At 32.3% G+C, this 17,175-nt stretch overlaps 1 protein-coding gene across 5 annotated transcripts in view; it reads left to right on the top strand.

Moving 5' to 3' along the window:
- LOC145254880 (uncharacterized) overlaps positions 1-17,175 on the top strand; it is an 814,065-nt gene that overhangs the window by 484,993 nt on the left and 311,897 nt on the right. The window contains exon 1 of one of the 5 annotated variants that reach the window (XM_080113803.1): positions 10,973-11,252. The exons of the other annotated variants lie outside the window; for them this stretch is intronic. The gene's annotated coding sequence lies outside the window, so the exon portion shown is untranslated. Of the gene's footprint in view, positions 1-10,972; positions 11,253-17,175 lie in introns of those variants that run through there. 5 annotated transcript variants of the gene reach the window in all.

Genomic DNA, 17,175 nt, shown 5'->3' with positions numbered 1-17,175 from the left:
AGAAATATTACGTAGGCATGACCTCCTTAGATTTCAAAACCCGATACTATGACCACAAAAGTACATTCAACGATAAAAAACACCGTATAAAAACAACACTAGCGAATAAATACTGGGAACTCAAAGAAAGCGGACATTCGCCGGTAGTCGAATGGAAAATAATAAGACCAGCTACCATGTGTAGGCATTTAGACGACCCATGTAGATTATGCCTTCATGAAAAATTTGCTATCCTATACTTTAAAGAACCCCAAAATATATTAAACTGTAGAAGAGAAATAGCAAATAACTGTGTTCACAAAATAAAATTTACTCTAGGATAGCGATACAAAATAGTTTTAAAACTAACAAAAACAATAGAAAATAAACAAATAAATAAATTAAATAAACATGAATATACATAAACGATCACACATATATGTATGTATATATATATGTATATATATGTGCATATATGTATGTACACATGTATATTTATATATAAACTAACAAAAAAAAAAGAAAATGTCTGCCTTAAACCACTAACCTAGTTTTAAAACAGATCCTTTGTTCGATAAAATGCATGCCCATTGGCTGATAGGAAGGGGCGCGGTGTATACTAGAAAGCTGATTGGCTAACTAAATCCTCAATAGAAGAGGACCATATAAAAACGATAAACAACTACAGAATTCGCGCATAAGCCTGAGGAGTCCTAGAGTGGATGAAACGCCGAATATTCAGTGTAGCTTAATCGCCATATGTATCTTATAAATTACTAACTAGCTCTACCTATGTATTCAGCACCTTTGAAGTAAATACTTAAAGTTTACGCATAAATCTATACTTTCGTATATTAATTTTATGTGAGTAAATGAAGTAGTTATATATATATATATATATATATATATATATATATATATATATATAGTAAGTTATGAAAATATCAAGCACTATTGAAGTAAATACTGAAAATTTACGCATAAAATTATATCTTTGTATATTAATTTATGCGATTAAATTAAATAGTTATATAACTATTTATAGTTTTTTTTTATATTTAAATTTAATTTAGAAAAATATTATTTTTCAAAACAAAAAATTATTATTTGAACAAAGAATACAATTCAGAGTACTTTCCTTAAGCCATGGATTTTCGATGTAGCCTCAACACCTCAGTGGAAAAGTGATTAGCAAAATTTTATTTGAAATAATTTTGCCATTCAACACATACAAACAAAATATATTAAAGATTAAATCTTTTTAAAGGGACATATATATAAAAAAATAAAAGTTGAAACAAAAAAGGACATGGAATTTTGGTATCCGACTATAATCGGATAATATAATATATATATATATCTTGGAATATTTAGTCTACAGAGTTGAAATTTGAAATATAGCATATTTGGATATGTAGCATATTTTTGATTTGGTTTTTAGCCGACAAACATTGCTGCTAAAGGAATCAAAATTAAAAATAAAATAGTTGACCTTGGCGGAGTAAGTTGAATAAAACATTACTCTTTCTGTTTCTGGTGCACATGGTCAAAATTAAACATTCACAGCTAAAAGTCGCCTAATTTTTATCCTTTTTGTATCTATCTGTCCGTAGTTCAGATGTTAACAATGTTGGAGGGATAAATAACAACTAAGGCTGGAGTGTTAAACGTTCTGGTTCCGATTCTAACAAATGGTACTTAAGTCATATCTTTTTTTTTTAACTTTTGAAATCATTATATATATTGGATAATAATAGAGAATTAGCTCGATAGTATTAAATAAGAAATCTGCATGAATTAAAATATAATATTTATGCATATTTTACGACCGGTCAATGCTGGGTGGCCTGCTAGTATGAGAATAATTTAAGTCTTCAAAGCAAACTTAGATTTGATGATCTAAGATGAAAATTAAATTTGGACAGTATCGGGAGATGTACACAGAAGAGTAGAATTTGCTGTTATGGCATCGTTGAAAAAATCGATGAAAGTTTTTGAGTAAGTAAATGCAGAACAGTTGAGGTAGCAGGGCCAGTTCACAAGGAAAAGCGAAAGAAAGCATGGAATGAAATGATAAGGATGAACTTGAAAAAAAAATGAAGACCCGGCCAGAGATAAGTTAGTTTTGCTAAGTCAATTTATCAAAGCCGTCCAACACATGCCATCATGCAAAATGGATGTTAAACCGATGATGATGATGATGATGATGATGATGATGATGATGATGATGATGATCTGAAATTAATAAATATCAGTAAACTTAATTGTATTGTATTATTATTTTTTTAATCTATACACGTTTCTTATCTTTTCTGGTTACACTTTTCAATTAACAAGAATGCAGCGGCATTTTTTTATGATAAACCATTCAACGATTGCAAGATAATTCGATAAAACTGATGAAGTGTTTGAGTGTTTTATGTGCTGGGAAAGAAACGGAATCAATAATTGAAGATGGAAATATCAATTCCAATAGAATTACACTCACAGATGGAATCGTGAAGCGAGGTGAACACAATGTTCAACAAAACATGAAATTGGAAAATTCTTTCAATAAGAAATCGTTAATCTCTTGTGTATTGGCGAGAAATGTGTGCGTATTATCAAAAGCTAATGTTGAAACTATTAATAGATGCAAAGAATCCATTTAAGAACATCAAGTTTTTAAAAATTGTCAATTATAAATATATATAAATTGGGGGTTTTGATTCTGAAAACCATATTAATTTTTTCTCATCAGGTCAAGTTGTTGAGATATTTTTAATTCATACCTTTTTTAGCTTTAAATTAAGTGTTCTGCCTCCCTGTTTTGAACCCACTGTCTCCCTTTAAGTTACTCTTAACTAAAAAGTTATTTTCTTCTTTAATTTCCTCTTCCGATTGGTCTTTACTTCCTTTTTTGCAACCGCTGGCAATACAGCACGTTTGTTTTTTCTTTATCCGCTCCCATCCCAGACATCAGCAGTATGTTTTACTCATTTCTTCTTCTGGACAATGTGTTTGTTTACTTTGTCATGCAACGTGACATTTCATGTCCCATTTATTTATGAATTTATTCAGTTTTTCGATTTCTTTAACTCTTCCATTTTCCTACACTCGTTTGTTGTTACTGTTTTTACTTCCTCATGCGCGTCATTTTTTCTTTTTCAGTTTTTACTTTTTCTCTTTAAATAAATATACCCGTAGATTATGTACTATTTTTTTTAGAGTCGGTATATTTTAGAATAGTTTATCTGACTGTGAAACGTAGGTGCGTGCGACGACAGTACATTAGGCGTGATTCTAGCTTCATAATTACAATTATAGGTTGTTATTGTGATGTATGTTAATTGATTATTACATCACAAACTTTAAAGTAAAAGTCAAATTTGCTATACAATAAGGTATGTAGTTGGTAAGAAGTGCACATTAAGTAGTAAATAGGCCCACTGATTGCGGCATGTTTATTTTGATTTCTGGGTTAAAGTAAATTTATTTTCTTAATCTAATTTATAAAACTCACTATGTCTGTCTGTCTGTATATATATCTGTCCCCATATTTTCAAAGTCTATCTATTCTGAAACTAAAAGTCGCAGAGCGGCGCTAGGGGCCTCAAATGATTGGATTTTTATTTAGTTTATTTTCTTAATCTAATTTATAAAACTCACTATGTCTGTCTGTCTGTCTGTATATATATATCTGTCCCCATATTTTCGAAGTCTATCTCTTCAGAAACTAAAAGTCGCAGAGCGGCGCTAGGGGCCTCAAATGATTGGATTTTTATTTAGTTTATTTTCTTAATCTAATTTATAAAACTCACTATGTCTGTCTGTCTGTCTGTATATATATCTGTCCCCATATTTTCAATGTCTATCTCTTCAGAAACTAAAAGTCGCAGAGCGGTGCTAGGGGCCTCTAATGATTGGATTTTTTACGGACCGTTTTTTATGGGTCTTTAGCTGTAATAAATAGTTTTTAAGGAGTCAAAAATGGGTCAAAATTGAAAAAAAATCGTTCTATATTTTGTACATTCATCTTAGTTTATTTTTAATCAGTTTATATGCGTGTCACGTTGGTACAGTGGTAACGTCACCAGCTTTGAATGCTACAGTTTTGCTTTCGGTTTCGATTCTAGCTGATGGTACCCAAATACTTTTTTTTTTTTTTTACTTTTGAAATCACGACTGTATGATAATATATACGAAATATGGACAAATTAAAATATCATATTTAAGCTCCTGCCTCCGTTAATGTTAGGAATTCATTTATAAGTCAGACAGGGAATAATTAAGCTGCATTATTTTACTTTCGTTGCAGATTTTTTTGAGCAAAAATTAAGCATTACTACATCATCTCCTAGACGATGTTGTTTAAACAATCCAAATGTGGTTGGCTATATTTGTGGGGAATATACGTTGCAATCTAACAGAAAGGGGATCAGTGAATTTGTGAAGTGTGCTTGTCTTGCTTACTTCAAATTAATGCTGGCTGATCAAGGTAAGGTATGGGCACTTCATATTTTTATGCAAGCAATGTGTTTTGCATTTTCGATGGTGGACAAAAAAAGAAAGGATAGAAAGTCACTCTGTTTTGGTGTTCCAATAGTTTGGAGTGAACCGAATAACCATTTCGATGACTGTTATGCAGTCAAAACGAAGGAAATCAACTGAAAAAAAATGCTCGTTTTTATTGTAGCTATCAGCGTCCTACAAAGGAGGGGAGGGGTATACCGTAGTAGAAAAATTAGACCTGATAGAAAAGAAATGACAGCATTTCTGGAATCTGCATCCTCAAATTAAATAAAAACCGTTGAAACATCTTAGGCAACATGACAATTATTTTTTTTATTGGACAGTGTAATTAATCTATTTCATTATATTTATGTTTTTATATATATATATAAAATTAGAATTTGTGTTCAAATTCATTAAAAAGAATCTCTTTTCAACATAAAAATTTATTGTTTGAACTAAAGAATACAATGGTTGAATTAGAATCCTGTATCCATGGATTATCATATCTTATTTTTGCTTTCAACACTAATTCCCTTTCTCTATGTCCCTTAACGGCATTTCATCTTTCATATTTTCTCTGTATGTGCTATTTAGCAAAATAATTTCGAACCAATATTAGTATTTTGCTAGAATTTTTTCCTGTGAGGAGATGTACTTACATTGAAAATCCATTTTATTTGCTCTCTCTAGTATATTGAGCCATTTTTATTTGGCCGGGATTGTCTTATAAGAATTTTTCTTCCAGTATTATATAAGACTTGAAATTACTAGATTCACTAACCAGTAATCTAATTCATGCCAATACCTTAATGTTTATATATATATATATATATATATTATTGTTGGGACGATTCATCAGAATCGGAATTGGAAATCAGAAAAATCGGAGCTTTTTGGGAGATCATAATTGGTATCAAAATCGGGAAAATTTGAGTGTATTTTCTGATGCTAAAACCGATTCCTTTAATCATCTATTTTATATTATTTTTTTTTTTACAAAATGTCTTCCATTGCTTGTAGTAATAATCAAATAATAAATATTTATTTATTTAAACTTCCAGTAAGACTAAAATCTCTAGATCACCGCCTCATAAGTGTGTTTTTATGTTTGAGAAAATATATGCACATTTAAGATGTGTTTTTACAGAAATCGGGACAAAATAACAACTTCATAGTAAAATATTTAGAAATTTATAAAAAATCGGAATTGTTAATTGTATCGGAATCGGGAATTTCGTGTGGAATCTGTAATAGTATCGGAATCAGGAAAAATATTGGAATCGTCGCATCACTAATATATATATATATATATATAAACAAAACAGCATGTGAAAAAGTCATGTGAAGTAACACCAATTGAATAGGCGAATTGTTTCAAGGCAGCTATGTACCTCTCAGCTATGTACTGCTAAATGCTTAGGGCGCCATGGGCAGATGCATCTCGTACATAAGAAAACTTTAATTTATTACACAGGCTTTTTTATGTATCTGTTAATTCTAATTGAAAGGAAGCAGAGAAATGGATTGTCTGAAATTTCTCAGATTATAACTTGTGGCTGTAGAGGAGGAAGGGGAGACAACCACCCTCAATTACGCATGGCAAGATTCTGTGCTAATGAGAATTTATGCCTATAGATTTTCAGTGAAAATGGTGACATATCTCCTTCCTTCATTGTAATATTTTTATATATTCTTCTTTCACCAAGATAGATAAGCATATATATATATCTAAAGCTGAACGTTTGTGTGTGTGTGTGTGTGTGTGTGTGTGTGTGTGTGTGTGTGTGTGTGTGTGTGTGTGTGTGTGGTCCTGAATAGGCTCCTATATGGTTGACTATTTTAAAAAACTGATTGCATATAATGATAGAAGATGTATCGAGGATCAGGAATGGGTATGTTTGATCTGGCAGAACGGTGATTCATAAAAATTGTGGCGTCTGCGTTTGCGCCTGGCCCCCAAAGTATGGAAATAAAAAATGAAAACAAAAACGTTTACAAGGGTTTTTAATATAGATGTACATAAGAATATTTTGATAAGTATGTTTCAACTTAAATAGGGATGGTATAATAAAATTGGGGGTCTGCGTTTGCGCCTGTACATCATGGAAATATGGCAGAGACAAATTCAAACATTATGTCATTTGAAAATTTTCACAAAAACAGCCTTCCGTCAGACTTATTGAATAAAAAACACTTCATCAATAAAACATAGAAACCATTTCCCTTATAAGGAAAAGAAAACAAGCAAAAATATTTTACCTATATCTCATCCTTGCAAAGTTATATATATATATATATATATATATATATATATATATATATATATATATATGTATATGTATGTATGTATATATGTGTATGTATGTATATGTATGTATGTATGTATGTATGTACATATATGTATGTATATGTATGTATGTATGTATGTATGTACATATATGTATGTATATGTATGTATGTATGTATGTACATATATGTATGTATATGTATGTATATATATGTATGTATGTATATATATGTATGTATGCATATATGTAGTTATACAGGGTGACCCCAAAAAAAAACAGGACATTCAATTGTTTTTCTGAGCATTTTACAGTCGACGGAGAAAAAAAGGCCAAAGAGCCTAGTATTTTGATGTGATGTTTTGAATATAATAAACTAGTTATAACCAAAGTTTCATTTCGTTCGGACAAAACACTAAGAAACGGAGCATAATTATAGTTGGGGCCCGTTTTTGTTGGTCACCCTGTATATATATATATATATATATATATATATATATATATATATATATATATATATGTATGTATAGTAAGTTTGAAACATATATTGCAATTAAACTACACAGAATTTTGCGTGTTTCATCGTCTTCAGGATTTGTCAGGCTATTGCATAGAATCGATGTTGTTACTTCGAAGCAATATTTGGACGAATATTGCGCTTCAATTTAAATTCTGCAATTATTTTCAACACAAATCTCCAACTCAGATTTTTCTCTTTCTTTCCTTTTCCCCTTTTTCCTATCATAATATAATATATAATAGAATAATCTCGATTTTCCTCTGTAAATTCAGCAATTATAGGAAAATAATTGAAGAATTCTTTTGCTCAACACCAACAGCACTTCCTACAGCATGTTATAGAACGTATACGTATATAATCATTGTGTTCTAGTTTTATCTGTTGTTTTGTGTTCCTTCTTTTTTTTTTGTTTAATCATCATGATCACATAATATCCTCTAAATTTCTGAAACTATAATTGCATCCAACACATGGCAGCAAAAAAAATGATTAACCGATGATGATGATCATGATGATGATGATGATGATCATGATGATGATGATCTCAGAAATATGTATATATGATAAACTAACACGGAGGTCCGACTTTGCCTAGGATTGAATGATCAAAGTCAAGTATCATGGTTCAGTTGTGCTCTAAACAGAAACATTCATTTCCAACGCGTCCCTGTCATATCAAAGAACCTACTGTTGATTTTATATGCCAGGCCTTTCTGCTTCATCGCAGTGCACCAAGGGGAACTTTCACATGCCTCTACAAAGTGACTTAGTCCACAATACATTGTATTCTACATTGCACTGTAGAGAACTTAGTGTTGATTTTATAAAATGATTTTTTATATATAATGGCTTGAATTAAACTTTAAAATGCAAAAGTGAAGAATTGTTCAATTGTGCTCCAAAGAGAAACATTCATTTCGAACGTACCCCTATTATATCAAAGAACCTACTGTAGATTTTATATGCGTGGGCTTACTGCTTGTGCAGTGATAATGGCTTGAATTAAAGTTTAAAATGAAAAAGTAAAGTATCATGGTGAAAATATGCTTTAAACAGAAACATTCAAATGCGCTCCTGTCATAGCAAAGAACCTACTGCTGATTTTATATGTCGGGCTTTTGTGTGATAATAAAACTTCTCAAATGCACTTGTGATGTTAGGCTGTGTAAGGTGTTAACTGTGGTCAAAATCACCTGTTCCTTCCTTTATCATTTTTTTTTTTATTATTGAGACTTTTTGAAGACATTCTGATACAAAACCTATCTAAGAACACTACCAGGCACATAAAGTACATCTGTGTGGAATTTCATAAAGTCGGTCTAGCCGTTTTGGAGTTCATAGGGAACTCACTCTCTTTCTATCTCTCTTTCTCTCTCTCACACACTATCTCTCTCTCACACAAACACATACACACACACACACATAAACTTCCTTTTATGTAATAGTAGAGATAGAGAGGTTGATTACAAATTTAGAATTCCTTCTCTCTCCCCATTTCTCTCCCTATTTCCCACTTCATTCCTCTAACTTCTCCTTCCTCTTATGCTCTCTTTCTTTCTCTCGTTCTCTCTCTCTCACACACACACACAGCGTTTTTTCTTGCTAATTATTTTACCTCTTCTCACTCTTCATCTCCTATATAATAAAATGACTGCAAAAATTCCCTTCTGGACCAAAGTATAGATAGAAATAAATCTAGAAAAAAAAGAAATAAACATTTTCTTTAAATTAATAAAACAGAAATAATAAATCAAATACAACCTACACTAAACAAAAAATCTCAAATTCAATACATCTAGCCTAATAGCCACTATCTTATGTAGCTTTTCCGCACCATTACTGACAAATTCAGACGTGATAATAAAACATTTATATTGCATCCGATGAGCAGCATCTTTAGAGGAAAGAGTCCCTATTTTCGTCTCCAACTATTTAATCCTACCACTGCTACCAGTTGTCACCGGGATCAATTCTACATATTCCATAGATATCGTGATTACACCTATCATAACTGGCTCATAGATATATAGACATAACATAATCTTTCTACATATTCCATAGATATCGTGATTACACCTATCATAACTGGCTCATAGATATATAGACATAACATAATCTTTCCAATGTTCATAAATAATAAAGTCCCCCTCTCCAAATTCCGTCCATTCTGATTGGTTGTGCTCTGATAATTTTCATATTCTGGAATCCAGTTATTCGCTTCATAAACGAACGCTACTAACATTATTACATCACTAACAGCCATATTTTGGGGCCAGATTCAAGTTCATTTGATGCATAGGTAAGATAGAACAATACAAGAGATAGAAAAAATCATTAAACGAACTTAAAATAACTCATTTACTTACTTCCTGTTACAAATTTTAAAATAGGATATCCACTATAAGACTCATCTTTTTCTAAACACAGAAAAAAAAACAATGCCGACTTTTATATTAAGATTTTTCCTAAAAACATAAGAAAAACAATGATGACGTCTTCGTTATAACTAAATTGAAGAGGTTAGCTCCCAAATATTTACGTTTTTTAATGCTGAAAGAAAAATATGTTAGTTTATTAAACGAAATAAACCAAACTTATTTTTTACTAACAATTTTATTTATGCTACATATTTCTTTTAATAAAATTCTGTAATTTTTTTATCGGAACAATTCATTATAAAATATACTCGATTATTTGGAAGCTAAATTCTTCAATATATAAATATATATATATGAAATGCGTCGGTACTTCGCCATGGTATATTCATTTTGTCCCCGGATGCCAGTGTCCACAATTATACTGGGTCGGCAATGGCTCCTACTAACAACCATAGTTTAATTGATTTTCTTTTTTACAGATGGGGTGGGGGGCATATTTCCACTGTGCAATGCTGGTACACTGATCCTGCTAGTATTTTAATAATATTCTTTCCTCGTCCTCCTTTGGCAAATCATTTTGTTCTCTTGTTCATTGGGCAGTTTTCCAAAATGAAACCTTTCCAATGCATAAATCGAATCAGAATCTATTTACCAAAGCATCACCCAAAAAATATGGGTTCTCAGATAAGAGCTTCCTGAAAGTTTCTAGAAAAGAAAACATTTTTCTTTATCACAAAATGCCTCTTGGTCCGGTAACAAAAAATGAGTCATATTTCTCCAGATCATAAACTCGATTTTTTTTGTTCTGTTTTTAGTTTAGATAAAAGATTTTTCTTTCTTTTTTTTTTTTTTTTTTTTTTTTTTTTGTATTTACGTCTTAGCTATTTCCTCGCCTCTTTGTCTATTTATCGGCCTGTCAGGCTTCAGTTTGAAATGCCATCTTCATCACTAAACGTGCACATTGGATGGATCCGTTTTATTTTAGATACATCCAAACATTTCAGTGTTGTTTTTTGGTTTGGAAATGTTTATTACGTCATATCAACCATTGTTGAGTCATTTTATACCGAAATCGTATATTTGTATTAATTAGGTTATTCGGACTACTAATCTCATCCTGAGTGTTATTTGCACAACATTTCAGCCGATCTAACCTCCGACCTTCTTCAAGTGTATCTTGTCGAACTCACAATCTTTCTGTCAACTCAGGAATTTGCATGGAATTTTGAACGGAATTATTTAAGACATGGGGGTGGTATACTCTTGTTCCGCCAATCCTGTTGCCTCTGTGGATTAAGTAAAGTGTTTCGTTCCAAATTCCATACAGATTCCTGAGTTTCAAATAAAGATTCCCGAGTTTGACAACATACACTTGAAGAAGGTCGGAGGTTATATAACACTCAAGATGAGAACAGTAGTCTAAATAATACAAATCATACACGTTACCAATCTTCATCTTAAAACTTCAGAAACGAAATCGTACATAGTTTTGCATTTTTTTAAATTCTTATTCACCCAAACTTTCTTTTTCTCTGCACCTTCTCCCTCACAACCGTAATGTTGATAGTCTCGGTCTCTTCTATAAATATTATTATGGTATGTATGCTTCAAAATTGTTTAGTTTATTCTCTGCTTCCTTTGTTACAGCTCGTTTGACTCATTGGTCTAGTTGTCTTCATTGTTACAGCTTCCTATTCAAGTGGCATCTTTCCAAGAGCTGTACGCTTGTAGAACTTCTTTTCTGCTGTTTCCGTTTAGATATAATCTTGTTTTTTTTTTTTCAATTTTCAAGATTGAAATCAATAGGCATCTTCTGTCTGTGTTTTAATCATCTTTCGTTCTTTTTAGCTTATTACATCAAGTAGTTTCTTAACTTGTCTGGAGTGATTTCTAAAAGAATAAAAAATAAAACACATTACTAGGGCAATGACAACAAAATATTCTTATTATTTTGACTCTCGAGTATATATCCAACACAGTTAGACACAGTTAATCAACCGATAACCACATCACTCTATATAAAAGAATATAAGCTATCCACGGATACACACTCGAGAGTCAAAATAATGAAAAGAATATGCTGTTGTCCTAGCCCTACACATTACTAATAAAGTGTAAAAGCAAGATTGGGGGGGGGGTGTTCTGGATAATGAAATGGGCAGTAACATGATTCTTTAAAATTGTCTAGTTTATTCACTGCTTCCTTTGTTCCAGCTCGTTTGATTCGTTGGTCTTGAGGTCTTCATCAATTCGCTGTTCTGATATCTTGTTATAATACAACTTTCTCTTCAAGTAACTTCTTCCCAAGAACTGTACGCTTGTGGAACTCTTTTTCTGCTGTTCTCCTCCAAGGTACAGTCATGGTCTTTTCAAGATTAAAATCAATAAGCATCTTCTGTCTTTATAATAATCATCTTTCGTGGTTTCCAAAAATTAGGCATATGACCAAGAAGGTCTAAGGACAAGATCTGTGTGAGAGGAGGGGGTCTGGATAATGATTTAGGGAGTATCATGTTTGTTCACATTACATTTAAATTTCTGTGCGTGTATATGATCCATTTGTAGATTAATGTTACATGCAGCACCTTATCTTCCTATATGTCAATATGATAGAGCAGTATATCCAGCATCTCTAAAAGCGCTGCTGTTCAGTGATATGCCTGTCACTCTTAACTTCAAAGTAGTATTTTCTTTGATCTGTCGTGCTTAACTATGAAATAGAACTTCCATTGCTACATATGCAAATTGATTGGACCAATTTTATTTTGCCACTATGGAGTTTGAAATAACATATTCTTAGATTTTTTATTTTTTTAATATCTTAGTTTTTACTAATAAGCCGTGGGGGGGATAGTCGAAGATAAGGATTAAGGAGATTATTAAATGGATGACGATCAACGTGACAAGAAGATTGAAAACTATAAGTGGAATGAGAAGACGATTATTTGAGAGGAATTGATTATCCAAGACAAGAGCTCAACAAGTATTTGTTTACATTAGATTTGAAAACGACCAAGTTGTAGTTGGTTGAGGAGTTACCTCATGCTAGTTCGTTCTAGAGATGAGATCAAAATCACTATAAAAAGATTTCCCCCACTATCTATCAGTGCCTAAACTTAAATGTGGATTCCATGAACAAAGCTTCTTTTTTATAACTGCCCTCCTGCGGAACTCTATTCTGCTGGTCTGCTTTCCAGCTGACTACAATATTGTTGTTTTCAAGTCCAATGTAAGTAAGTTCTTATTGAACCATCCTCTTAAATAAAATAATCGTTATACCAAATTTCAACTACTAATGATTGCTATGCTATTGTCCCAATGACTACCATACACACATTAACCCTTATCCTCGAATGGCTTCTGGGCCTTGATATGTGGTGGCCTCTTTGTAAAATAAAATAAAATAAAAACAACTTTGTTTATAGATGTTTCGTTCAGCTTTTTAGTACAGAGAGAGGGGAGACAGGGAGTTTTTTTTTTTTTACTGTAGTTGGAGCTAGGTAAGTTCTTGCTGTGAATGTTTTACTGGGAGGAGCCAAGGATTGGAACTCAGTCGAGCACCTATTGTGAACAAAACTGAATGGCTAGCAAGATGTCTTCTGCTTGAATTAGCACTTTCATGTGTCTGTCATGCTTAACGTTTTTTGTGCATGATTTTTTACAGAATCTCTACATACTTGATCTAATTTGTTCTTGAACTGTGTACGTATATATTGAGCTGACTTCCAAAATGGCCTGTAATTACTAATAATGGAACCAAAACGTATTCACCAATCTCCCTGACTCTCACAATATATATATATATATATATATATATATATATATATATATATATATATATATATATATATATATTGGTCAAATCAAAATCTTCAAGTGTATCTTGGCCAACTTAGGAATATTTCTGTCGAATACGGGAATTTGAACGGAATTTTGTCTGGAACTTTATTTACTTCACGGGGGTAGCACGCTCTTCTTCCATCAGCCATGACTGTACAGAGGTTTTAAGATACACCGGAAAAGGCTCCGAGGTTACATCGACCAAAACGTTGTGAAAATAACACTCAAGATGAGAACAGTAGTCCGAAGATTCCAAATAATATGATAACCAATCCTCATCTAAAAAATTCAGAAACGTAATATATAACAATAGTATGAATGAATGGGTTAAGATTGAATTAGCGATTTCATAAGTTAGAATTAACGCTTTCATTGGTTTGTCATGCTTAAGTTTGAGTTTGACACTTTTATCGGTCTGTCACGCTTATGCTTGGAATAGTACTTTTATTGCTAAAGGTACAGATTAAATGCACACATTTTTTAGAGTGCGTGTTCTTGTTTTTATATTTACTGAACTATACTTTAGTATAATGTTAGGTTGAATAGAAAGAAAACCACGGGTAAATCTGTTCATCTCAAAACGTCCACCTATTTACTTTTGAACCATAAAGAGTTCTAATCAAGGATAAGATCAAGGCAGAAGTATCTGAGTCAACTCCCTTGGATTTATTATGGCCAATATTAGGGAACGCATTTGTAACATAGCGCGAATGCATATATATAAATGCATGAGAAATGACGTCACCGATGGGGGGGGGACAATAAAAAAGAGAAAAACAAAGATCTTGTGAGAGACATGGATAATGTTTGAGATCTCGTGAGAGATATGAGAGCGTTCTAGATCACGTGGGTGACGTCATGCCCATAACGATAGGAAACTAATGTCATTGTACAGAACTAAAAAGCAAATTTCATTTATTTCCTATTCTTTGTCTTGGTCTCCTTTGCGACTGAAATTGCACACAATGTGTGTTGGCCCGCGGACAACATTACAAATTCTCCTGCTAAGAAACTTCGAATTTAGTTTCTGATGAATTATTCGAAATGCGTGTATATGTCATTCACCTCCTCCTTGAATCATACCTTCCAAACTTCTAGTACGTTCTCTGCCTCTAAGTCATATCTTCTGGTTACATTGCAGTTACATTGACTCTTAGAAACATACAATACAGAGTAAGTAACATTTACTTATTATTCATTATTAGTACATAGTTTTCTACTTGTGTATGTTTTAGTTTAATTTGGATTATAATGTATTCTTTCTTTAGTGCTAGTGGTCATATCTTATATACTATAGTACACACCACCTGATATGTTTCATTATCCCTTTTAAACTGTTTTATTAAAAACTAGCGCTGTACTGCATCGTCACACACAATGCCGAATCAAACACAAAATCGAGTACACTCAACATCAAGTACACTCAACATCGTCTTACCATTAATGCTTACCTTCTGAACTTGGAGTACAGGAAATTCCTATATGCACAAAACAAAATCACTGAGAAAAAAAAATACCCTAACTAAGGATAAGGATAATGAGTAAACGTTGGATAAAATGATGGTTAAAATTATTACAAACTTGCCAGGATTCGAACCTGGAATCTTCTGATCCATAGTTATCCATTGCACTACAAACCCTGTCCGTATGCTGAAACATATTACCGCAACTGTATACAGACAGTGCTAAATTCTATTGACATGGGCAGGTAACTTTTTCGATATGCAGGAAACGGGCCAAAAACCCTTATTTGGGGCTTTTTGTGTGACTCCGTGTTGTTTGTTATGGACCATACATAGATAAGGACAATCTAGGGACTCACACCTTTCAGGGAAAAAAAGAATTTTTCAATTCGGTGCATCCGTTCAAAAGTTTTATTGGTATATATACATACACACATAAATAAATAAACATTTAGAATTTTATTAATAGTATAGATAAATGTATGTGCATTCTTTACTACTGTCCTTTTCTATTCATTCTGACACAAAAACACACCACACAAAATGGCGACCTCATGTACTGGAAAGACATATCTGAACACGACGTTACTTTAAACATAAAAACTAGGATATATAATATGCATATCTTCTCAGCAATATCTCTTATCTATGACATGTAGAAATCTTTTGCCGTTGTTCAGGTGTCAAGTTTGTTTGTTGCCTGAAAAAAACATTCAATTCTATGGCTGTTATCTAGACAAGACAAGTTTAACATAAGATGCTTTATGTTGTTACTAGCAGGAGGACCTAACGTTGCCTGGGACTGAATTAGGATCGATGAATGTTCCACACTTCTAATACCACTTCCAATTTGTCATCGAAATCAATGAAATCGGCCATTTTTCAATCAAATTGATTGATTGCCTGCTCTAGTCAGGGATTCGCCATGATGCATCGGAACGCAGCTTCACATGGTTCCCTGCAGTGAATTAGTCCACAATACATTGTAGTCTACATTGCATTGTAGAGAACCTAATGTTGTTATAAAATTATTTTTGTAGCATGGCTTGAATTAAAGTTTAAAATGCAAAAGGTAAGTATCTTGGTTCAATTGTGCTCTAAGCAGAAACATTCATTTCGAATGCGCCCCAGTTTTATCAAAGAATCTACAGTTGATTTTATACGTCAAGCCCTTCTGCTTGTGCGGTTATAACATTTCTAAAATTCACTTGCGATGTTAAGATGTATCAGTGTTAACTTTTGTTCAATTAACACTTTTTCTTCTTTGATCTATAATCATTATCGACTTTTAATACTTATCTAAAAAAAAAACTATCTAAGAACACTGACAGACATATAAAGTACATTTGTGTGAAATTTTTTTTTAAATCCGCCCATCCGTTTCGGAGAACATAGAGAACTTTCTCTCTCTCTCTCTCTCTCTCTCTCTCTCTCTCTCTCTCTCTCTCTCTCTCTCTCTTTCACACACACACATACACACACACAAATTGTCTTTTATATATAGGTAGAGATATTTATGATTTTTATCTAGACAAGATGAGTTTAGCATAAGCTGCTTTCCATTTTCTCTCGAGATAGAAGTAGGCTTTCATATAAAATAAAAACAAACTAAACTCAGTTCTACAAGCAATAGAGTGTGTGATTAGTCTAATAGATATGGTTGCAGACTATGGAATAAGCTTTGTTGATTTCAAATATCAGCTCTGTTGTGTTACATTACACGTGCATACGTTGGGAAAGGTATGAACCCACAATTTGCAAACAAACTATGAGTAAGGTAGCAACTGTCGTTCAATTTATCATGTATCATATACAATGTGTGTCGTTTATAATATTTTTCTCTGAACCAAATAACCTAGAAAAGGTTGATATGCTGTATAAGCAAACTAACTAAATTGAATGAAATTTATTTATTTAGTTATTCTTCTCTGTACTGAACCTCTTTTATCAATGCAATGTATAAATGGATCCTTGAAGTGAGATATTTTATCTTCTGTTCAAAAAAGGTATATATCATATTTGGAGTAACATTTTTTTTTCTAGTTATACAGGCTGAACCAAACTAAATGTCACCCACCCATGGAATCTTTAATAAAGTTTACAATCCTTTCTACAATCCAATAATATTTGATATAAATAAACTTTAGTCTATGCCACACGTTCATCTACATCTTTGCGTTATTGCTGTTCAATGACATGCTCCAAGAACTGCAAGC

The sequence above is a fragment of the Euprymna scolopes genome, chromosome 3, assembly GCF_053919585.1.
Source record: "Euprymna scolopes isolate OS-2025 chromosome 3, ASM5391958v1, whole genome shotgun sequence".
Lineage (NCBI taxonomy): Eukaryota > Metazoa > Mollusca > Cephalopoda > Sepiida > Sepiolidae > Euprymna > Euprymna scolopes.
The sequence above is the reverse complement of the archived record's forward strand: the minus strand, read 5'-3'. Positions and strand labels throughout refer to the sequence as shown.